The sequence below is a fragment of the Phoca vitulina genome, unplaced genomic scaffold (assembly GCF_004348235.1).
Source record: "Phoca vitulina isolate PV1807 unplaced genomic scaffold, GSC_HSeal_1.0 scaffold8, whole genome shotgun sequence".
NCBI classification, from domain to species: Eukaryota; Metazoa; Chordata; class Mammalia; order Carnivora; family Phocidae; genus Phoca; species Phoca vitulina.
In genome coordinates, this window is record NW_022589711.1 from 33,415,547 (window position 1) to 33,439,681 (window position 24,135).

Genomic DNA, 24,135 nt, shown 5'->3' on the forward strand with positions numbered 1-24,135 from the left:
AAGAGGCACAGTGCTGGTTCAGAATGAGTAAGTATTCACTGGATATTTACTTTATTCTGGGCAAATTGCAAGGATTTTTCACATATTCTCATTTGACTTCAGTCATGTGAAACAAATATTACCTCTAATCTGGAGGTCAGAAAACAGAGGCTTAAAAATTGAGTAATTTTGCAAATTTTTTATCATTAGCTAGTAGCAGAGTTAAGAGTTGAACCCAAGTGCTCTGAACCAAGTTTAATATTTTTTTGATGATGTGCCAGCTATTTTACATATTGACATGTGTGAATAAAAACAAATACAGTTTTGTCTCATTGAAACAGAGTTTAACATAAGGTCAAAACACTTCTTAAGCAGTGGACAATGGAGCACAAATTATATTAGGAAGATGGGGAGAAATATCTTGGGAGGCAGAAGAATGATGAAGATAATACGGAATCAATATAGAAAGACTTATTTGGTGTGGGACACCTGGGTAGCTCAGTTGATTAAGCTTCCGACTCTTGATTTTGGCTCAGGTCATGATCTCAGGGTCATGAGATTGAGCCCCATGTCAGGCTCCGTGCTGGGCTTGGAGCCCGCTTGAGATTCTCTCTCTCCCTCTGCTTCTCCCACCCCTCTCAAAAAAAAAAAAAAAAAAGGAAGAAAGACTTGTTTGGTGGATTCAGATGTAGGGTTGGTTGGCAGAGGACAAAAGTGCAATACGGGAAGAGAACAATGTGGGGAAAGGAGCAGAAGCAGAGTGACTTTCCAGGCTTTTGTTCTAGCTTGAGGGGAGGATTGCGAGAGAACTTTCAGGTCTTGATTGAAAGCTCAAGAAAGTAGAACATTGGGAATAGGAAGGGAGGCTTTTTTTTTTTTTTTTTGGAAATTTGTTAAATTCTTTATATTTTAGCATTTCTAAAAAAATGTATGAAGAAAGTGTGAAATGCAATTAAGGCAGCTCATCCACATGCCGCATTGAATAGACAATCATTTTGTCCATTTTGGAAAGAGTGTGCAGAATGCAAAAAGGTACACAAGATTGAAAGATGATGAGCTTATTGTACAGAAGGTCTGTTTTTTCCAGTAGATTGGCTGCCTCAGTTGAGGGCTCCTCAGACTCCCTTCCAACAAGTCAATCAAGTAGTAAAGAAGAGTGCATTTCAGTAACATTAAGAAAAGCTCATATCCTCATTACCCAACATAAACAAGAAAAAAAAAAGATAACAGCAAAAAGTTGAGGAGCCAAGTATAATTAACTACAGATACTTTATAGTCTGTAAAGCGAAGTACAATATATAAGGAGGAGAGTTTCCTTGGGGAGCTGGGGAATTGACTGAGTGCTGGTACATTAATCCTACTTAGAAACACTTATCACTGTAAATAATTAAAAACTTTGAGTTGGGGAGACAGTCTGTGCTAAAGGAAGTTCCAGGAAGCAAAACCAAATAAAATAATGGTTTCTCTGAAATAATCTGAGCATGGAGAAGTAGAGAAATCATTCTGATATTATTGTTCTTGGAAAAACAATGTCCCAATCTCTCTTAGACCTTCAGAAAAATGAATGAGGACATGTTCTTCATCAGACACTCAATGAACTGAACAGGGTGGAACTTGAACGGATACTGAATTACAAGGAAGAGGTGGAGGGGAGCAAGCACGTAGTTGCAGATGAGCCTCAAGTAAAAGTGACCTGTAAGCACAGAGGCTATAAACAACATGGAATAAAAGAAAGCTAGGATGTGTTAAATCGTGCATATCCTTCAGCTCATTTACCATAAATCCCTCAAATAATAATTGGGAAAACCAATTTATAAAACTAGATGTCAACATGCATATTATTCTGTTCACTGAAAATGTGAAAACTAGTTAAAGTTTATAAATAGCTCAGTTTTTTATTGGGGGAAATGCTGAATCATATCTTCTCCTTAAGTGTAGGCTTTTTCCTAGAGCCAGATCACTAGTGGAACAGATCTGTGCACTTGTTGATGCATGTGGTCAAAAAAGGAATTGAGTTATAATAATAAAGGAATGTAAGAGAGAAGAAAAAGCTCGATTTGGATGCCACACCTTTTTATGCCAGGGCATTTGTAAAGTCTGACTCTTTCTATAGGGAACTACCTTTTTTTTAAATTGAAGTTGACATACAATGTTACATCAGTTTCAGGTACACAACATAGTGATTCAACATCTCTGTATGTTATTCTTTGTCACCCCAAGTGTAACTACCATCTGTCAGTGTAAACCCTATTATAATACCCTTGACTATATTTATATTCCCTTATGTTGTACCTTTTATTCTTGTGATTTATTCATTCCATAACTGGAAGCCTGTGTGTCCCACTTGCCCATCCCCCTCACCTTCCTCCCTTCTGGCAGCTGCAAAATATTTTAGCAAAAATATTTTAAAAGCTTTCCTTGTTTCCTTAAAATCAACTTTGCATTCTAAAATGAAAGTAAACTTTTTTTTTAAAGTCCTAGTACCTTAGTATTTTTCAAATTGTCAAAGCTTAGGTAGACAAAGTACTTCTAAAACACCATTTAAAATATTTATACATATGCATGTGTGCACACATACACATATGTGTGTATATATATGTACATATATATGTTTATTGTCTTGCACAGACTTCACTGGATGAGCAAACTCGAGACCTTTAAATGTCCACATTTAAAAAAAACCCTCATGTAAGAATAGGTAATTAATGATAAAAACTTGAATGAAAAAGTACCCCTAATATTTAGATTGTTCTCTGTATTTGTAAGTCTGATTCTGCTTTTGTTTATCCATTTGTTTTTTATATTCCACATATCAGTGAAATCGTATTTGTACTTCTCTGCCTTACTTATTTCACTTAGCATAACACCCTCTACGTCCAGGTATGTTGTCACAAGTGGCCAAGATCTCATTCTTTTTTGGGTCTGAGTAATAATCTCTTGTAACAAAATTACCTCCAATAAGATCTTTAGCATCTTGAAAAATCAAATATGAAAGTTAACAGTCATGTCACTCTGACAGAAGAGACAATCTAACAGATTCCCTAGTATGAAGCTTTAAAAGAAAGTCACAGTAAAAAAAACCCGGGATCTGTTGTCACCCAATGGGCAGTTCTTCACTGACTTAGGAAGATCTCAGATGATAAATGATTTTAGGTACTTTTTTTGAACCTTTATATGTGATTCTTTAAAACCTGATCTACGATAAATAGTTGTTCATAAGCCTCTAATTCATATGAGTGGCACTGCAGTTTAAAATCTGAATTTAACAGTTTCTAATGATTTCTCAAGAAAGGAATTGCTACTATTTGTCCGTGCCTTGGATTGTATTTAGGTTTAGTGATGACAGTGAAAATGTTCACATTAATTATTCTTTTTACCTGCTCATTCTAAACCATATAAAGGATTATAGGAGATCCTAGGTAAGAGTGTATTTATTTACAACTCTTAACAACCTTGAGTGGTTGCTTTTGTTATCTGCATTTACAAATGAAGAAACTGAAGTCAAGAACAGTGTTATCTTGAAGCATTTTCTTAATCGAGATATTCTTAGCTCCACAAGGTAAGGTTGTAATTCAGACCCAAGGCTGTCTGACTTCAAATACCTCTTTTCCCTAAAAAATAACACTTCCTGTGAGGACAGGAACATCGACATATTTAACACCAGCTAGCATGAAGGTTCTTATACAGTTGAAACTACTGTGAAGGTTACTCCCTGCTGACACTTGTTTTTTTTTCCCCCTTTGCATGACATTCAGTAGATAAATGAGGAGATAGAGGGCCACCTGGGTGGCTCAGTTGGTTAAGCATTGGACTCTTGATTTCAGCTCAGGTCATGATCTCAGGGTCCTGAGATCGAGGCCTGCATCAGGCTCTGTGCTCGGCCTGGAGTCTGCTTGTCCCTCTCCCTCCTCCCACTTGCACTCTCTCCTGAGCTCTCTCAAATAAATAAAATCTTAAAAAAAAAAAAAAGAGGAGGTATCGTATATCTTGCATTCTACATAATCACTGTGGCTAGAGGGAGAGATTACTGGTGGCACCTCAAAGTAAGCTAATGGAGTGGGCATTTCTGGGCTTAATCAGGCTCTACGTTTGGTCAAAGATTACAGTTTCTGGTTTTACTAAGTACCCCTCCTCTGAACCTGGTCCAGGTGATAATAACAATGATGAAAGAAAGAATGACAACATCTAGACTTCCAGTAATGTTACTAGTGTTTTTGACCCTTGAGTTTTAAATGGTTTTGTTCATTCAAAGCTCACATTCAACACATTAATGATCTTAAGGCATTTCTGAGGTTATGGCTTTTGTTATGCTTAAGCAAAATTATACTTTATTTTTTAACTACTTAAGAAATGTCAGGAACTATTTTTATATGTTTTTTATTAAACTTTTAATTATAGAATTGATTCATTTCCTTAGTTAAAAATTTCACACTATATAGTGGATTAAATAAAATATAAAATGTAGTTGACTTCTTTGCTCCCCAATATCCATCCCTAGCCAACTCACTCTCCAAAGGAAACCACTGTTAACTGATTTTCTTTAAATTGCCCCTCAAATTTCAAGTACTATATTCATTTGATATATGATTTACAGACTTGTTAAATTAATACAGTGCCTTATGAATCTCCATGATAAAAAATAAGAAATTGTGCACATTCTTTTCTTTCAATTCTTAATTTTTCCTCAATTTTTGTTAGTTATATTACCATTTTTGTGTTGCCAAACTTTATAGCATTTTATTCTGTTCTTTAACATTAAGTCTTTCATGCTCTGTTAGACTGATTCCAAAAAAATCAAATGCTAGGAGGCAGCATTTACAATATAGTTTTCTAAATATTTTGTGCTATGTCAAGAGTCTGAATGGACTCATAGAAAATATGATCCTAAGGAATTAAAAATTCACATTTTGGGGAAAGACCTTTCTAAATGTTAATGTTGAATGAACTCTCTTATTTTTTGTTCAGTTTCCTGCTAGCCTTCTGGGTCATATATGGTGCATGGATGGTACTTTTCTGAATTCTGGCATAAAACTAATTCTATATCGGTCTCACATTTTCTTGTCAGTTTGATAGAGAATAATATTCCAAACATTTTCCACCAAGGATTTGAAGATATTTTTTCACCCTCTTTTTGTTGAGAAAATCTTTGTCAGTATATGATTTTCACTCAAGTGGTTTGGTTGTATTTGGTGAACATGTCCTCTTATTTAGGGAACTTTCATTTCTTTGTAGATGCTTTTAGAATTTTCTATTTTTCCTTAGAATTCACAGTGTTGTGTCTAGGAGTTAGTCTTTTTTCTCACAAATCCACCAAGTCTTTTCAATCTGAAACTTTTTCAAATTAGGGGAATATTTTGTTGTAGTCTGATTGGTCCCTTCATTGTTTCTGCTTTCTTCTTTGAAAATATTTTTAGATGACTGTCAGACTTTCTGGATCCTTCATAATTTTTTTCTCAAATTTTCTGTTTTTACTTTTTTTTTTTTAAGATTTTATTTATTTATTTGACAGAGAGAGACACAGCGAGAGAGGGAACACAAGCAGGGGGATTGGGGGAGGGAGAAGCAGGCTCCCCGCTGAGCAGGGAGTCCGATGCGGGGCTCGATCCCAGGACCCTGGGATCATGACCTGAGCCGAAGGCAGACGCTTAACGACTGAGCCACCCAGGCACCCCTGTCTGTTTTTACTTTATCATCTTCTCATTTATCCTTAAAATCACACACCTGATTTTTAGCCATGTTCCCTTTCTATCACTACTCCATATTTGTAAAATCTCATAATGATTGCAGATAATTTTCTGAATATTCTTTTTCTTTGTCACTTGAGATAATAATTTAAGATATTATTCAAAGTGATTACAATTTTTCTATTGGGATCCATTTTTTTTTTTTTTTTAAGATTTTTTTTATTCATTTGACAGAGATAGATACAGCGAGAGCGGGAACACAAGCAGGGGGAGTGGGAGAGGGAGAAGCAGGCTTCCCGCAGAGCGAGGAGCCCGATGCGGGGCTCGATCCCAGCACCCTGGAACCATGACCTGAGCCGAAGGCAGACGCTTAACGACTAAGCCACCCAGGCGCCCCTGGGATCCATTATTTTATATGTCCTTTGAAACTACTGATACCCTTTAAAGATCTTACAAATTTTTATTATTTGTGTATATATTTGTATGTATTCATGACTGAAAAAACAATGATGGTGTAAGTAGGTGTTCCTCTAACTTTGTGTAAATATTTTCTCAACAGATTTTTCTTTTCAATAAGGGTTGGGGAAAGGTAGCCCGTTTAAGTTAGGGGAGCACATAGGCAAGCCAGCTTCCTTATTGGATGGTGGAGGGAATTTATTTGATGACATGGCAGATCACTGTAATTTAGGAGAAAAAATGATCTAAGATAATTATTCATTGGTGGTCCAGTTGAGACCTTATGGTTAGTGAAACTTGGCTTGTTCATGTTCTTTAACAATCATTTTCTTGGTGACTGTTGCTCAACTCTTCTTACGTCCTTGTGTCTCATCTCCAAACTTTTTTTTTCCATATGCATTTTGAATGAAATTTTGATAACCTTTATCAAGAAGGCTCTTTGTTTTGCTGATCCCTTAATAAATATCCTGTTATTAATAGAAATCTTATTTATTTATTAATTTTTAAGATTTTATTTATTTGTCAGAGGGAGAGAGCACAAGCAGGGGGGAGTGGCAGGCAGAGGGAGAAGCAGCCTCCCCACTGAGCAAGGAGCCTGACGCGGGACTTGATCCCAGGACCCTGGGATCATGACCTGAACCAAAGGCAGACACTTAACCGAATGAGCCACCTAGGCATCTGGAAATCTTATTTTATATTTAGCTACGTGAATTTCTTAGTGATATTTCAAATATTCACCATGGGAAAGAGGCAAACCCAGAATAAGACAGAAATGATAGAGAAGTGATACATCTCAGAAGAGAAACATCATCTCACAGTGAAATGTTTCTGAGCTTGTTGAAAAGCATTTGAGAAAACTAAAGGAAGTTTATAAGCGTATGAAATATAGATGAGGTAGAATAATGCTTCCTGGATGGATAGATGAAAGTTCTTAAACAGCAAGTTGAAAAGTATGTTTAAAAATCCTCAACACTTGGTTTTATTCTTTCTAGATTTCTTGTAATGAATGGATACTAAACAAGGGTGGTTGTCCTTTGCTAGGAAAGTCTGAAGAGAAATCCTGATGAACTCTTTGGAAGTACACCCCATAGCCATCTAGTGCACTGATTTGAAGGCTAGTCTTGCTTCAGTTTGTCAGAATGTCAGTACTTGCTTGAGTAGAAGCGGACTTCCATTTATTTTCATTTTATTCTTTAAAAACCAAATCATATAATTCACAGTTTGCATTAATGTATGATTAGAAAAATTAATTTTCATTTTAAAAAAACAAAACCTGAGTTCCAATATATGGGATGGGATTAATATAAACATATTTTCTAGCTTCTAAATGAACTCAAATATTACTTTATTACAATTGCATTGTTTTCCCTTTCCCCTACAAAAGCAATAGTTGGCCTGTTTACTAAAACAAAATTATTTCACTATTAGAAAAACTAGTTGACTGGGGTGCCTGGGTGGCTCAGTTGGTTAAGTGTCTGTCTTCGGCTAAGGGCATGATCCTGGGGTCCTGGGATCGAGCCCCATGTCGGGCTTCCTGCTCAGCAGAGAACCTGCTTCTCCCTCTCCTCCCCGCTCATGCTCTCTCTCGCTATCTCTGTCTCTCTCTCAAATAAATCTTAAAAAAAAAAGAAAAAAGAAAAGAAAAACTAGTTGACAGATCCTGAGAGCTTGTTTTTTTTAATTAATTAATTAATTTAAGGATTTTATATATTCACTTGAGAGAGAGAAAGAGAGAGCAAGCAAGCATGAGCTGGGGAAGAGGCAGAGGGAGAGGGACAAGCAGACTCCCTGCTGAGCAGGGAGCCTAATGCAGGGGCTCTATCCCAGGACCTGGAGATCATGACCTGTGCTGAAGGCTGATGCTTAACCATCTGAGCCACCCAGACACCCCAGAGCTTGTGTTTTTAATAACAAATAGAAGGTACAACCTAAGGTAAAAATGTCAACACAACTGAGCTGGATTTAATTCACTTTATCTTCAAAGGTCCAGTACATTGTTTTGATATGCTGTAGCTCCTGTTGCTCAAATATATAGATTTTCATTGGTTTAAAGTCAATGATTTTTTATAGACATGGAGTCAGAAAAAGTAAAGAAAACTACTGACCTACTATAGTGTGTGTGTGTGTGTGTGTGTGTGGAGTGAGGGTGTGTGTTTATGTGAAATGTTTTGGGGAGAGATCTGTCAACCTTTGCTAGGTTGGTCTGTGTTGTCACTGATGCTTTATCTTGTAAGATGCAGGCTAGTATGCAAGAAGTAGGCAATAGAGGGCTGTGATCTTCGACGGGCCTTATTACCAGTGTGCTGATTAACTGAGTGAATCTGCCACAGAGTGAAAACCGTGACTATAATGTTTGTTTTTGTTGGGCTGTGCTAAATATAGATAAATAGATAAATATATATACATATATAAGATAAATATATATATATATTGTATATACATATAAAGTGGTGCTATATATCTTCCTAGATGATACTTTTGGCCTAAGGATCCAGTTATTTTATGATGTTTATTGTATAGCTATAAGATAAACAGTATCGAAAGTGCCATTAAAAGGAAAAAGTGAGGGACATTTCATGGTATTCGTTTGGCTGGTGTCAGTTGCAATTAGATTGTGCCTGAGAAGGATGATATTTGCTCAAAATACAATATTAACAACTGACATACCCTGAGGACATTTTATGACTGTAAGTAATGCTGTTCTTTTTGTTACTGATCATAGGAGTTTTGAGTCATTTTTTTAAAAATTCAGTAAACCCTGTTATTCTAAGTGGTCCTGTGTCCTGGGAATATATCTAATCCACTAACAATAGTTTATTTTATGTCTAATACAGAAACTCAAAGAGACCATGGCTCCCTGACCTTTTTCTTGGTCTAAAAATCTCTGTATGGACCTAGAGCCTCTTTCTGGTGTCCAGTGAAGCCTCTGAAGATAAGTTTTTAAAAAAAGTACAATAAATATTAATGACTTTGGAATTAAGTTTTATTTGTCTTGTGTAAATTGATTCCCCTGTCTTTGAAATCCACCATTTTGTTCTTGCACTGGCATATTCAAAACATATTATGATTTTAAGTTAACCTCAAATATGAAATGCAATAGAACATTAACTCCACAGGAACTTGGGAAACATTCTTACATGGATTACTGCCAACTTCCATGAAATTATGGCATACAGATATGGCTTGTATCTGCTTTCCAATCTGTAAGTTTATCTGTACAAGTCCAATCAACATTCTATTCAGGCCTAGTCTTGGTTAAAGTTCCTGTTCAATACCAATGACTATAAACATGATTGGAAGGTCTAACACATAAATATAAAACATTTCTTATCTAGTAATAATAATTAGAAATGGCCCATGCATGCATTTTGAACTAAGTGTTTATGAAATGTGTATGTGTAATATGTATATATAACATTACATTAACGTTACAAAATGAATTTGGTTCATTTCAGCATGGGAATATAGAGACCTTTGGCTCTCCTTGCAACAATAGGGACATATCCATGACAAAACATCCTGCATCAAAACTATAGATTTTAAGCTATAGCTGAGTGAAAACCTTTTCATAAATTCTATTCATACTGTAGTTACCAGTGTCCTTAACTCAGTTGCACTTGAATTTTAGTACCTTTAAGGAAGTTCATTCAGCTGCCCTGAAATTGAAAAAGACGCCCACACGTAAATATCATTAATACAGACATTTAAATGAAACTTTTCAAAAAGACTGAGAGAGATTGCAGAATTGGAAAGCATACAAGCCTTCTGCTGAGTACCTTATTTTCAAGGTGTTTTACCTCCTTGATATGTATAGTTACTGAAGTTGATAAGAAAAGAGTTCGTATGGAGAGACAAAAGAATTTTCCTGGTGTGATAAGCACGACCAGCAGCAAGGTTAGCTGTGAAACAAAGAAGATGTTTTTGAAAAGCACATTGTACATATTGAATACACAATCACATACATTGTGATAAATGTTTTAAAATGGATTTTCAAAACCCACAGAATAAATTAAAGGGATACCATGACTCTTTTTCACAGAACTCAGCATGTGTCTATGCTATTATTTTGGAACCTTAAAAAAAAGAAAAATTTTCCAGTTGCTTATTGCATAGAAGGGTGTAGAACACAACCCCTACCTTGAATATCTTTATAAGAAGGAAAACAATGTATTTCTCAAAAATAATTTCACATTTCAGGTTCAGGAAATCTTGTTCAATAAAACACTAGATTTTGCCTTCCTTATACTGTTAGCACATCAAGAATCTATAGATAAGAAAAATTAAGCTCTCATGAAGGGAGTGAAATAAATAAATAAATAAAAACCCCCAATGTGCTTTGCACCTGAGAGGAATTTTAATAAATGCTATGATAAGAGATTCTGGGGAATTTGTAGGTACGGTCTCTAAAGCATCATGTAGGTAGGCTTTGTGCTATGTATGGGTCAAAGAAAAACACTGAAATTGAAGGCAGTGTAGAAACTGAAAAGAAGTAATAGAAGGAATTTTTTTAGAATGTGTTATAGAAAAACAAAAACTAAAAAAGAAATCAAGTTTTCTGCTTTGCCCAGAGAATGTGACCAAGAAGTCATGAATTTAAAAGAAAGGAATGAACTGAAAGGATAATTATTTCAAATGATATATCAGAATAAAATATATGCACTAATATTTATATTCTTGTTATACTACATAATAAAAAATATATTTAACATTGTATACTTGTTTCGGAGGAAGGGGTAAAGAATCAGCTGCTAGTGGATGCATTCTGTGTTCTAGGAACCTTGCCTGATGCTTCTAGTGCTTCTCATTTAATCATCATGAAACCCTAAGAGGAAACCATTTAAGCCACTCTTTTAATAGGTGAGGCTCAAATGGGTTGGAAGCTTGCCCCAGTTTCAGTTCCATCCCCCTAAACTATAAACCTTAGTCTTTTCAGACTTGAAGTTTGATGATCCTCCCTCTTTACTATGCTGGCATCTTAAGTTTTCAAGTCTTATTATTTTTTATGTTACTTTATTTGATTATCATGAGAACTCTGTAAGATTGATCCAAAAGAAATGGATATTCTTAATTTTAAGGGAAATGAAGACCACAATAGAAAAACGAATTTATCCTATTTCTAATTTGTGATGAAGATGATTTTTTTAAATCCAAGTTTCAAAGACCAGATGAGTATTTTCTGCCTATCATATTCTGCTTCTAATTGAACCAGAAGACAAAAATACTTCTATAGAGAGAATTTAGAATCTAAACCGTATAGTCATTCAGAATTTGTGCATATCCAGGATTGTCTGGGCAATGTTGACTCCAGTGTCATTTGCCAGAGGGCTCCTGGTGCTGAATAGGACAGACCCTGATAAGATGGCCTCTGGCAGTAAGGTGGGTCTTGGGCTGAGACCATCTAATACTTCAAGACAGTGGCCTTCCATTTTTCCCAGGCGGGATTAAAGAAGAGTTCAGGGAAATAGGTTAGGTGTGGGGAATCCAATTTGGGAATGAGGGGAAGACTGATATTTGAAGGCAGGGTTACCAGTCTCAATTATGTTTTGACCAAAATTCCCTCTATGTATTATTACTCCTCAGAATTGATAGAAGGTCAAGAGGGGCAAAAATATATTAAAACATAATGTTAAATAAAAAAGCAGTAAGTATCACTAGAGGCATAGCAGACATTGGGAAGTGTGAAACCACTGTTTTGTGGCCTAACAGAGTTTTTAGCTTCGATTAGAGGAAGGTATTTCTTCAGACTTTAGTATTATAATTTACAGAGCAGGATCAAGAAATAGAACTCATGTGGATGATGGCTAAAGGTGAGCACAGGAATAGCTGTGAGAGCCCTGAAGAGGAGGTATTAATTTTTTATTACTAAAGCTAAGGCCATTAAAAGAAATAGCTGATTTTATAAAACTTAATTACCAGATATTGAAATATTAAAGATTTTTTTTTTTTTAATTTAAGCTCTAACATAGTTAAATAAAGTGAATTTTGAGAAGGTATCTACTTTGATTCTGGTAATGATTGTATTGTTCATTCATCCTATTTCTACTCATTTATTAAAATTCCTACTAAGATCCTTAACTCTGTGTTGATTGCCAGGTGTGCAAAATGTGAAAGGTGATAGAGCCTGCCTTCAAGTAGTTAACAGTTTAATGAGAAAATAGGTGATATGTTAAGTGCTGTGGCCAAGGGGAAGAAACTTCTCAGAGAGCAGTGAGGAGCCAAGCTCACCCCTGCTGAGAAGGCAGCACCTAACCCCAGAGATCCTGGCCCACTGGGTGCCTAGGAAGAAACAGTATTTCAGGTAGAGGAAATAATGATGATGAGATTTGTCCTCAGTGGTCCTCATAAAGAGGCTTTCATTTATGCAGAACATTAAAAAAATCTTGATCCTCATTGAGAGGTTTCCAGAAGTTATCCTTTATTTTTAGACTTCCAGTGTTTCTTCTTGACCTGTTCCTTGATCAGGTTTCAGATAACATGCTTTATTATGCTTTTTTCTCCTTGTTATTAGGCTCTAGGTTGCTAATGAATTTTGTTGCTCAATTCAGTTGCATCAAATTTAAGTAATTCTGTCTTCCAGAACTGATGTTATTTGCAAATATAGTCTATGGACAAGTGGGCTTAAGCTATCTGACTATTCCCCATAGTCATACCTTTCAACTTTTGCTTTAGCTTGATCATTAAAATGGAGTACACAGTTATTCCAACGTTCCTCATTTTATTATTCCTTGAAGAGTGGTCAAAATAACCTTGTCAAAGAATTTTCGTACCATGCTGTAAACTGTTTCTCCTGTCACATACATTTCTCTTTAATTTTACTGATCTCTAAGGTTCTCCTGACATTTGAAACTTAACATCTTGCTCAATTTCTCTTCATTGTATTAATTTTCAATTTCCCAAGCTGAATCACATTTCAAAGTCCTCTTTAGACTCTCTGGTAGAGCTTTCCTGTCTTTCACAATTTTGTCTCACTTTTTCATTTTGTATTATTTTAAAGCTTATTACATTAATTTAAGAACTGATGTAAAGAGAACTGGATTCTTGGAATAAAGGCCATTCTGATTCCCACACACTTCAAGAGGTTTTGGCAAGGTCAAAATTTGGGGGCAATCAGCTAGGATGTTGAGTTAAAGTCTAAGTTGGAGAGAAAAGAAAGGCTAAGAGTAAAGCAGTAGCATCCATGTACCCCTTTTCCACACTTAACACCAAACCTAAACATGAAAGCAGGAAAGCATCTTCTCTTAGGCGGTTATGTATCTCAAGCCCATGTTTCCAGAGAATACTTTTAACAAGTCTAATAATTTAGTTGGGAATCTCTTAGAACTTCCTTCCACTTACATCGCAAGGAAGTTGATCTATTTTATTATTTTACTAGACAGTATGGCCCTATTGAATATTCCCTTAAGTAGATTCTCCAAAACACGTTTCTGGTTTATTATGAAAAAGTAACCAGTATTTAAATAGATTTGGAAAATATCAAATGCTATATCATACTTTATATGTTCACTGTAGATATTCCCATGATAAAAGATGGGAAAAATTCCAGACTAATAATTTCTGTTTAACTCTTTTTTAAGTCAATATTTCGAAATGTGTTTGATTAAGGAACATTTCTGATGTGGTACAGCTACTGTCTTCTTGTGCAAAAGTGTCCAGAAAATAGAATTCAAGTGAATCCCTCATTTCCTTCTGGGTCTAACTCATTGAATCTTTCACCTATTACAGGCAGAGTATGGAAAGTTAAGTATTTATAGACAGATGATCCTAAGGAGAAGCTGATATTCCATATCCATTTCTTTTTTTTTTTTTTTTTTTTAAGATTTCATTTAATTATTTGAGAGAGAAAGAGTGAGCGAGAGAGAGAGCACATGAGCAGGGGCAGAGGGAGAGGGAGAAGCAGACTCCCCGCTGAGCAGGGAGCCCGATGTGGGGCTCAATTCCAGGACCCTGGGATCATGACCTGAGCCGAAGGCAGACGCTTAACCGACTGAGCCACCCAGGGACCCTTCCACATCCATTTCTTTTGAAACCCTGAAACCTGTCCCCTGGCCCAACTCTGACATCAGCTGTGGCTGTTGTGGATGGCTCTTTTGCACACGGACAACTTCTCATTCCAAGTTCCTGCTGCCTTCTCCACTTCTCTACCTCAGGAATTTTTGTGAAGTGCGGTAAGTCACTTACCCCAAACAGAAGGCATTCTAAAAATGCTGAGGCAGAGGGTCTGAAAGCGGCATTAACCTCTGAGTGACAACTCCCAGTCAGTAAGGGGACAGATGAATGTCCCAGATTTTGTCCTTTGGGTGGATAATCCTGAGGTGCAGTCTACACGGTTCCTAAGAGGGTCCTCGGTGGGATTGAGTTCATTTGCCCACAGTGGTAACTGCTCAGTCACCTACACTTTATTGGGCTTCTTCCCATTTCTTTCTGCTTTCACTTCTGTTGCCTGAGATCATCCCCCAAATAAGCTGAGTCCTCATCTTAGGGTCTTCTTTTAGGGGAGATCAAATTAAGGCACTCTTTTCTTTATCAAGCGGCAAAAATAGGAAAGGGTTAAGTTGACAGCTGGAAGCATATATAATCCATGGGTTCCCTGATTCCCACATGTAGTGGGAAAAATAAATGACGGATGCCTCCATTATCTGTCCCTGTCTACATCTTTGATGTCGTCTCCTACTACACTCTTTCTTGCCTTAGGGGTGTAGATTTGCTCTTTCCTCTTTTTGAAATGCTCTTCCCCTGCATCTTTGCATAGGTCCCTTCTTCATTTCATTTAGGTCTATCTCCAATATAATTTCCTTAAAGAGACCTTTTTAATTATTTCACTTAGAATATGCCTTAGAATAGTTACTACTCTAATCTATTTTTCTTCATAACACTTAAAATGAGTAGTAATATATATGTATATTTTTAAAAGATTTTATTTATCTATTTATTTGAGAGAGAGTGAGAGAGCACACATGTGAGCGAGCATGAGCAGGGGAGGGGCAGAGGGAGAGGGAGAGAATCTCAAGCAGACTCTACACTGAGCATGGAGCCCAGCGTGGGACCCAGTCTCTCACGACCCTGAGATCATGACCTTTGCCAAAACCAAAAGTCAGACGCCTGAGTGACTGAGCCACCCAGGGGCCCCAAAATGACTAATAACATATTGTATATTTATTTATTGACCTGGTTTACATTGGGCTTTCCCCATTACATTAAGCTTCTAAGAACAATGACTTTGTGGGGTTCACTTCTGTATTCCTAACATTAGAACAGTCTCTGGCATGTAGGGAGTGCTTAATACATATTTATTAAAGAGATGAATGTCTGCTTGACTCCCTGCAATGACAATTTTAGCTCTTGCCAGTTCTCATAGGGCTTATTTTCCTTTTCCAGGGGTTACATTGCTTTCTCTCTACCTCACACTTTTTATTTAGTTTTCATTTCTGGGGCTCTATAAACTGGTGATAATTTCCATGGTCCTCACAGCCCAACTGTCTGTATGTCTGAATATATTTGTTTTGTCCATACTAGGTATAAAGAGAAATGGCATCCAGGATTTCTATTCTGATTTCTTCATAATAACCAATTCTGCTTATTTCTTATGATACCAGTCCAAAATATTGATGCAATTTTACAAGGTTGGCCCTCTTTCTTTCTTTCCTTATTTCCCTCCTTTCTTTCTTCCCTTCCTCCCTCCTCCCTTCCTTCCTTCCTTTCTCTTTTCTTTTGGAATAGCTACTCATTCAGAAAATACAATCTGAGACAATCTAAGAAATAGCCAGTAAATGGACACTCAACATATTTGAATTTTTACAGTGTGTTCCCTATCATTGTTTTCACATAAGAAGGCTGCACAGTGGGTGACATTGTTCATGTGGCTGTTACTAATACTGTTGCTGTGATGCACACCCATAACAGCAGTAGCTGGTGTCTAGAGGACTTTGTCACTGTGCCCCTTAGATTCCAGAGTACCATAAAGAATCATCCACTGCCTGTCACCCTCTCACTCCTCCACGCCAAAGATGCTCTTCAGAGACATCTATGTTTGGAGAAGACATGACCATTATCCTAAGAATGTTTCTTTTCTTTTCTTTCTTTCTTTCTTCTTTTTTTTTTTTTTGAAGTATAATCGCCGTTTTTTTTTTTTTCCTGGAGAACAGCTTTTCTTTTGTCCTTAAGGACTTAGCCCCTTACATAGGCTTTGGTGGAGGTCATGGGGCAGCACCTGCTGGTCTAAATCGGGGTGGGGATGTTCGGTCCTTCCCTGCTTCACGAGAGCAATTCCTCACTACCTTGCTGTGAATGGCACAATTCACACAATAATGTAGTTTCACATACAGCTTGGGAAGCACATAGGGTCGAAGACACTCGCTTCGGAAATGTCTCTGACGGCGGTGACCTCTGCTATGTTCCGAATAATGAATTTCTTAATGGCCTTGTCCTTGGGCACACAACAGGTGCATTTGGTGCAGCGAATAGGCTGCACATGGCCGCGGCCCTTTTTGGCATGACCATTATTCCTTCTTTTCTTGGTCATCTTGGAAGTGAGACCCAAGAGATAAGGATGTTTCTTTTAACAGTGTCTTTTGCTTCTGAAGAAACGCATTCCCACTAAATTCCCCTAGAGGAAGAAAGAATAAAAGTTTGATGCATTATATTTCTGGTTCCAGGTATGACAGGTTATGTGGCTGACACTGTAATTTAACTCATCAGTTTTAGTTTTATTACTTATAAAATATAAAAATGCATTTTTTTTTCTTATTTGTGTTTTAGTTCTCGGCCATAAATTAACCCAGGTACTCCTAAACATTACTTGAAAAAATAACATCTATAAAGGACTATATGTTTCAGTTAAATTTTTATATTCATTTTTGGCCAATTTTTAAAAAGAAACATTTAGCCAGGGTTGTGATGTGACCTACAGTGGAAAATATTGAAAGAGGAATCAGAATTTATAGTTTCAGATTTGTTTCAGTTCATAACAGCTAACACTCCTTCCCAAATTCAGAAAACTTCCTCCACGTACTCCCAAGTGTTTCTTGCATTATCTCATAAGAAACATTAGTTTTAGATGTTCTGTTTCAATAAACTTCAATAGAGGTTTTCTTAGCTTAAAATAAGTCTATGCCAATTTGAAAAATAAGACTTTGATTGCCATGTAGAAATGATTCCAAATAATGTTATTTGCTTTGTGCTATCTCTCTCTTTCTATTATTCGGTTCCTAATGCAAACAAAGATCTGTATGCTAAAAGCAAAGGTAATGTTAACATTTCCCTAAGTGCCATCAGAAAATGTCTCAAAACTTATACTGGTTTTATGACTTCAACAAAAAAGTCATTAACATCATAGTCAATGACAGCCAGTTGTCTACCAGGTTGAATCTAGGTGCATCCTTCTATTTTAGAGCTGGCACTTAAGCTCAGAGCAGATTTTTAACTCCTCAAACCAAGCAAAAATATTTTTATATGTAAAGAAACTTCATTAGGAAAAAAATAATATATCAGCGGGTATTTAGATCAGTACCATATTATTCTATTTTATGCAACATTGTACTTTTAGGAGCCAGAACAAGAAAGTGTACATTAAGAAGCCTTGAAAGTTACAAAACATTGTTTAAATGTAAAGCAAATCTAAGGCACATACAGGAAAGATGACATGTGGGCTCATTTTCAGTAGCACTTGGGTTCTCTTCTTTATCTCCTCTGAAAACCTCACCTATCACTTCTCTCCCTTCTCACATCTCCACTCAGCTCACGAGAGTTAACAGTCTCTCTTTATTGTTCTCTGTACTCTTTTTCATTCTATCAGGAAATACCAGAACAGAAAAACAGTAGTGGTACATTGCCTCCACCCTAAAATATAGGCTGTTGTCCACTGAGTGCAAGTTATCTTAAGAATTACTATCACTTAGAAAATATTTATGAAGTCTTTGTGTAAGAATACAATGTCAAAAAGTCAGGATTAGAAAATAGATAGGGTACAGAGACCGACCCTTGGATGAGTAAGGATGTTGATGAACAAGGAAAATAATAGAAAGAAGAAAGAGTTTTCACAGAGACTGGAAGAAAATAAAACAAATATTCCCTTTTCCCTAATAAAATTGGGTCATATTATTGGTAGATTGCATATATTTCTGAGACCAGGGAAGGCAACTGCTCAACAGCATAACTGACAAAATCCTGGAGTACAACAAGAGATCCGCAGTCAAGTCTCTTTCAGCAAGTGCTTCCCCAGGTTATGAAGCAATGCTTAAGTAAACGAGGAATGATCAATATTTGAATTAGTATAACAGCTAATTTAAGGGATAAGAATACTATAAATATGGTGAAAAAAAATTATAAAACTTGGAACCTGGATCTTATAAACCAGAAGTAAGATAGAGGAAACACTGTCCCTGAAAATAATTCAGTAATAACAGCATCTACAGCTGGTGGAGTGTCTGTCATTTACAAAACACTGTGTCAGACACTAGGTGGGGGTGACAAACATGAATGGTGGATGAACTTGGATTCAGTAAAAAAATCTTCTAACTTAGCAAAAGTTCAGAATCTACATACTAGGAGTCATTATAAATTTTAACAAATGATCCATTCCCTTACCTACTAACATTTGAACATATGTTCAAAATATCCAAATATTGATGAAAATATTTACAAAAATATGAATGTTTTGTCTGCAGACCATTACCAGTAAAAAAGTTCTGTGACCTTGTAATAAGTTTCCTGAGCTCACCTAGGAGATGGCATGCACATCTTCCTTAGACTAATTTTCTGTAGACGCAGACTGTGCCATGGTTGGATTGGATCAGCACTTAGTAAATATTTAATAACTTACACTTAGCAGTGAAAGAACCATCCATACACTTTGCATAATGACTGTAATGCCTGAGAAAGATATTGAGTTTATTGGAGAGAAAGCAGCAAAAAATCACAGAATCTGTGCTTGGAGAATAGCTACTAGATTCTTCATGGAGAAATGCCATGGGAATCAGCACAGATAAATCTCCATCATTTAACTTGTGTTTCCTACGGTTCCTTGTATCTAAGCATTACAGCACATAGTATATTGACTTGCATTTAAAAATGTATCAGTGTAGAGGGTGAAGAATAAGCAAGGCACGAAAAGTATTATTGATCATCTTGTGAATGTAAAAATAAAGTTAAAAACCACTTCCTGTTCTCTTAACAGTTGCTTTTTTGCCTCTCTCTAGTCTGTTCTTTTTCTAGATGTCCATGAATTTTGGTGTCCCATGTTTCTGTCTTCACACTTCTCATATGACATGCTTACTCTGTAGAATTTTATTTATTCTTCTGTTATTCCCCCAAAAAGGAAAATAAATATGATGTTTTTTCCCCTGAGGCCAAAAGCAACCAGGATCATGAATAAAAAGAAACAATGCAGATCTTACCTATAAAGTAGAAAATTAAATTCTTTCTGAAATTCTATCCCTTGAATTTTATGTTTATCCATCATTTGTTTACTGATGATTTATATAGCCAGCACTGACTCTTGCCTGAATTTTAGCCATGCATTAAAATGTGGAACTAGGGGCGCCTGGGTGGCTCAGTCGTTGGGCATCTGCCTTCGGCTCAGGTCATGATCTCAGGGTGCTGGGATCGAGCCCACATTGGGCTCCCTGCTCAACAGGAAGCCTGCTTCTCCCTCTCCCACTCCCCCTGCTTGTGTTCCCTCTCTTGCTGTGTCTCTCTCTGTCAAATAAATAAATAAAATCTTAAAAAAAAATAAAAATAAAATGTGGAACTAGATTTCTGACAGGTTGCATGAAAGTCAAAACATCCAAGACTAAACTTGGCATGTTTTGCCCCCATCATCCTAACAAAACACCAATACAACCTGCTGCTTCTTCTGGATTCTTTGTCTCAGTTAATTATATGGACATTAAATAGTCATTTAACCTGGAAATCTGTAGCAATCCTTAACTTTTTCAGGTTTCCATGTCCCACTACTAGTAAGATTCATGGATTTTACCTCTTAAATATTTCCTGGATGCATTTCCTGTTCTCAGTCTTCATTGCCATTACGCCTACTTTAATGTCAGCTCTCATCTCTTAGCTAATTTCTTTGCTCTTATTTTGCCCCCACTTATTCATACTGTAGTGATATATTTATCCCAGAGGTTACAGTTTAAGTTTCTTAAACTGGCATATAAAACCCTCCATGATTGTATGCTTCCACTTCCTGACTCAAAACTTCAAGAACATTAAATTGCTTGTAATTCTCCCTGCTCTATAAATACATCCTCCCCTACATAAACCCTGGATATTTTATACTTTGTGCTTCATTATATTGTTTTCTCTTCCTGAGCAGCCCTGCTCCCATCCATTCTGTAACCTTATTCCTCTTCCTCAGGACTCTTATTCCTCCCTTAATGCTCGATTTGCCTTCACTTCCTCCGGAAAGCCTTTCCTCAGCCTTTTCTGCTGGACTCGGTGTTGTGCCTCGTGGGTTCATTAGCAATGACCTGCTTATGTTTGTCTTCCTCACTCTACGGGGAATTCCTTGAAGTCTAAGACCATTCCTATTTCACCAATGATTTTCCGGTGCTCCATAGAATCTAACTGATCAGTCAATGTTTGAAAAATGAACAACAAAGAGGGTAAATAGAAGTGATCAAGAAAAGAACAAAACTAGTCAATTATGGAACCCACCCCTTAATCTCTGCTATTCTCTTTATATTCTCTATATATTCTATTTATATTCTCTTTATATTCCCTTAATGAGTGTGGATTCTCATTTCTCACTGGTAAGCAGGTGATCTCCTATTATAGATATGGCTGTAATCTTTCTCCAACATCTACTTGGGTGCTGGGCATCTCCCATTTGTATGTTGGACTTTTATCTTCCCGGTAATGGCATCATTCTTCTGTCTTGACACATTACTCTGACTTTTCCATGTTATCATTTGTCCTTCCAGCAATCCAATCCATTAAAAATCTGATATATTCTTTTCTTGTAGTATTTCTCTTTCTGAAATTATTCCTTCCTTTAAAATTTCTCTACCATCATTCCACTTGAAATCCTTATAGCCTTTGTTCTTAAATAGTAGTGTACCACTAGATATCCTTCCTGTCTGATCTGGCTCCACTCTGCTTTTCTTACTTTGGTTTTTTTTTACTTACATTTCCCTTGGACAGAATGGTCTTTCACTAAACTGTCTAAAACTGTCTTTCCTAAACTTTCACTACATAATGAGTACTATGTAATTCATTTTTTCTCTCCCCTCCTCCTTCTCTTTTATTCATTCTTCCTCTGTCCAGAACTCATACTTGAACCTTACACACAGCTATAAAAGCATCTTGAGGGTAAATAATCATTAATGAATTGATGGGGAAAAAAGGTACCACATTCTTGGTTCTCTCTTGGGGTCATTACCTCTTGGCTCTCTGATCTATATCATATTCATTCATGCCTCCTGCCTCTGCTTCTGTACCTTAGCACATCACAATACTTGCTAATTTACCAAAGATTAATTTGTGCTCTATTACACTTAACCTAGAGAGTCAGGCAGCTGAGTGGTGAATAGTAGAGGACTGCCATTAAATAAATTAAAATACATTTTTAGAAAGCCTTAGATAATAATGTCTGAAAAATTTATCCAGAATAACCCAGATATTTTTCTGTATAACAAACCATAACTATTCCCATTGTACTCTTTTGTACATGTCATTAACATTCAATATCAGGGGAAAAATTTTGACCTTGCTTTAGTTAGAAGGATTTATTATAAATCTTACAGAAATGATTTAATGCCCATCGAGTTAAAATAGAACTACTTGGGATAGCTTCACAGGAGAGAGAAAATTCACATTTGAAAGTATTAAAACTCCTCAAAGAGCTTTAGTTAAATTCAAGACTAAGCCAGAAGTCCAGAATAGAAGTCCTCTCAGCCCAGTTACTACGTTTAGCTGATGCTTTCTCTGTGGTTACTCTGTATAAGGGAGGAGATTCTAAAGCTAGGAAGACTGTTTTTTAATAGCTAGCTGGCCAGACCACCAATTGCTTTATGATACTGTGGCTCTGAATACAGTGCAGAATATTATATTAATGGCTTTTTCTTTGACCAGCAAGAACAGGAGAGTTAGGGAATAAAAAGCAGGACCCCTGTTTTCCCTGTTGCAGAATTCTTTGTTCCCTGAACCACAGGCAGGATTAGTTTGAATAGTGGTGTGTAAAATGGATTCAGTCTTATAGATCCTATCACTTTTTATCACTCTGGTAAGGGAGGGTTCAATTTAATAAAACATAGTATTAACTGTATTTGGTTTGTTTAGGACTTTTGTATAGATTAGCAACGCTGGACCCTTCCTGATTTTCTTTTTCTTTTTTCTTTCTTTCTTTTTTTTTTCTTTTTCTTTGATGATAGTGTGATTAGCAGTAACAGGAGGTAATAGTGGTGGGAGTGAAGGGAATTTTGAAGGTGCAGCTTTGATAAATATCAGGGATTTGGGACTCACAGGAAGACACTGCACCCCACATTCTTTGTTTGGGAATCTCCGTAATCAGAATCTGTCAGGAAAGTCTCAGTGGTTTTTAATTTCTTCCTAATGTAATAAGCAAAAAAGATCTCTCTTTGGTTGCACTCTGCTCCTAAGTTGTCTATCAGTTGATCTTCAGTCTCACAAATAGAAATTGAATGAATACAAAAGCAGTTTTCCTAGTTGGGATTCTGGGCCCCATCCTCAGTTGCAACAACCACCATGTCTCCTCTCCATTCTCACAACCTCAATCTCTGTTTAGTATTTAATTTCCTTTCAACAAACATTTATTGAATGCCAGGCATTGTATTAGGTGTTGAAGGGAGATAGGAGATGAATATAAAACCTAGCCTCTGCCCTTGTTTTCATCACCTTGAAAACTCAATTGTGTCTCATAGAATGATTTATTTGTTTAGTAATCTAGATTAGAAACTAGCCACACAAAATACACCTGGAGGTATAGCTAAGTTCAGATAGTAAATACAGCAAGTCACAGGATCCAGGGTCAGGTTACAGCAGAAGGTAGGTAGACAGGGTCCTGACCAACACATGGATTCCAAAGAACTCTGGTGAAGATGCTATCATGTGGATCCTCCCAGATGACTTTATTTCTTTGTGCCATTTAGAATTAAAGCATGTGTACGCGCATGTACACACACACACACACAAACTGCTTCTGTCTGCAACCAGACATACATGCACAAAAGATATCCAAGTGAATTGATTGGCATCTGACATTTAATAATTAGTGGTTTCAGAACATCTTTTCTTTTTAATTTAAAATTAGATAAACTGAATATCAAAATGAAAATGAATTGAACCTGTTTTATTCTTTTGTCTAATAATGTTGATGATGATGATTTGCATAAGTCATCCTTTTATCCTAAAGAGATTTAGAAAATGCATTATACAGATATTTTCTGCTCCTATGTAAGTTATAGAATACACAAATATCACCATCTTTATTTTAGAGATAGAGAAACTGAGACACTGAACTGTGTAATGACTTTAAAAAGAAAACCAGGATTAGAGTTCCTAATTTTAGAACCAGATTTTACATTGGAGGCAGAAGTAGATTGTCCAAAAGAAATTTTTCTACTGTTCTTTGGTCTTAATCAGCTTACTTGCTTTCCAGCTAGATTTTAACACACTCAAGAAATCCTAAGAGCAAAGTGATTGTATTGAGCCAGGAAGGGAGGGGAACAGTGCCCTTCGTTCTTTGTTTGGCAGAGCTGGTTTGATAAGAAGAAAGTTTGGGAGGGGTGCCTGGCATGGTCTTGAGTTCAAGCCCCACGTTGGGCTTGGAGCCTACTTAAAAAAAATAAATTAAAAAAAAAAGGAAGAAGGTTTGGGAGTAAGAGGAAATCTTTTTGAATGTAAACTGGTGCTATTGTTTTTTTTTTGTGGGCTGAACCAAAAATAAACTGTTCTGAGGAGCAAAGTTTCTAAGGGGAAGAATGATAGTCATGATCTTTGCTTTCTTCCCAAATTCATTGCAATGGGAAGACAACATAAAATAGTTACCCTGACTTCAAGC

General features: G+C 36.5%; 1 protein-coding gene and 1 pseudogene across 4 annotated transcripts in view; one reads left to right on the forward strand and one right to left on the reverse strand.

The window, feature by feature from the left end:
- LOC116633800 (glutamate-rich protein 2-like) overlaps positions 1–24,135 on the forward strand; it is a 497,520-nt gene that overhangs the window by 207,212 nt on the left and 266,173 nt on the right. The window lies entirely within an intron of this gene.
- LOC116633801 lies at positions 16,292–19,639 on the reverse strand (annotated as a pseudogene).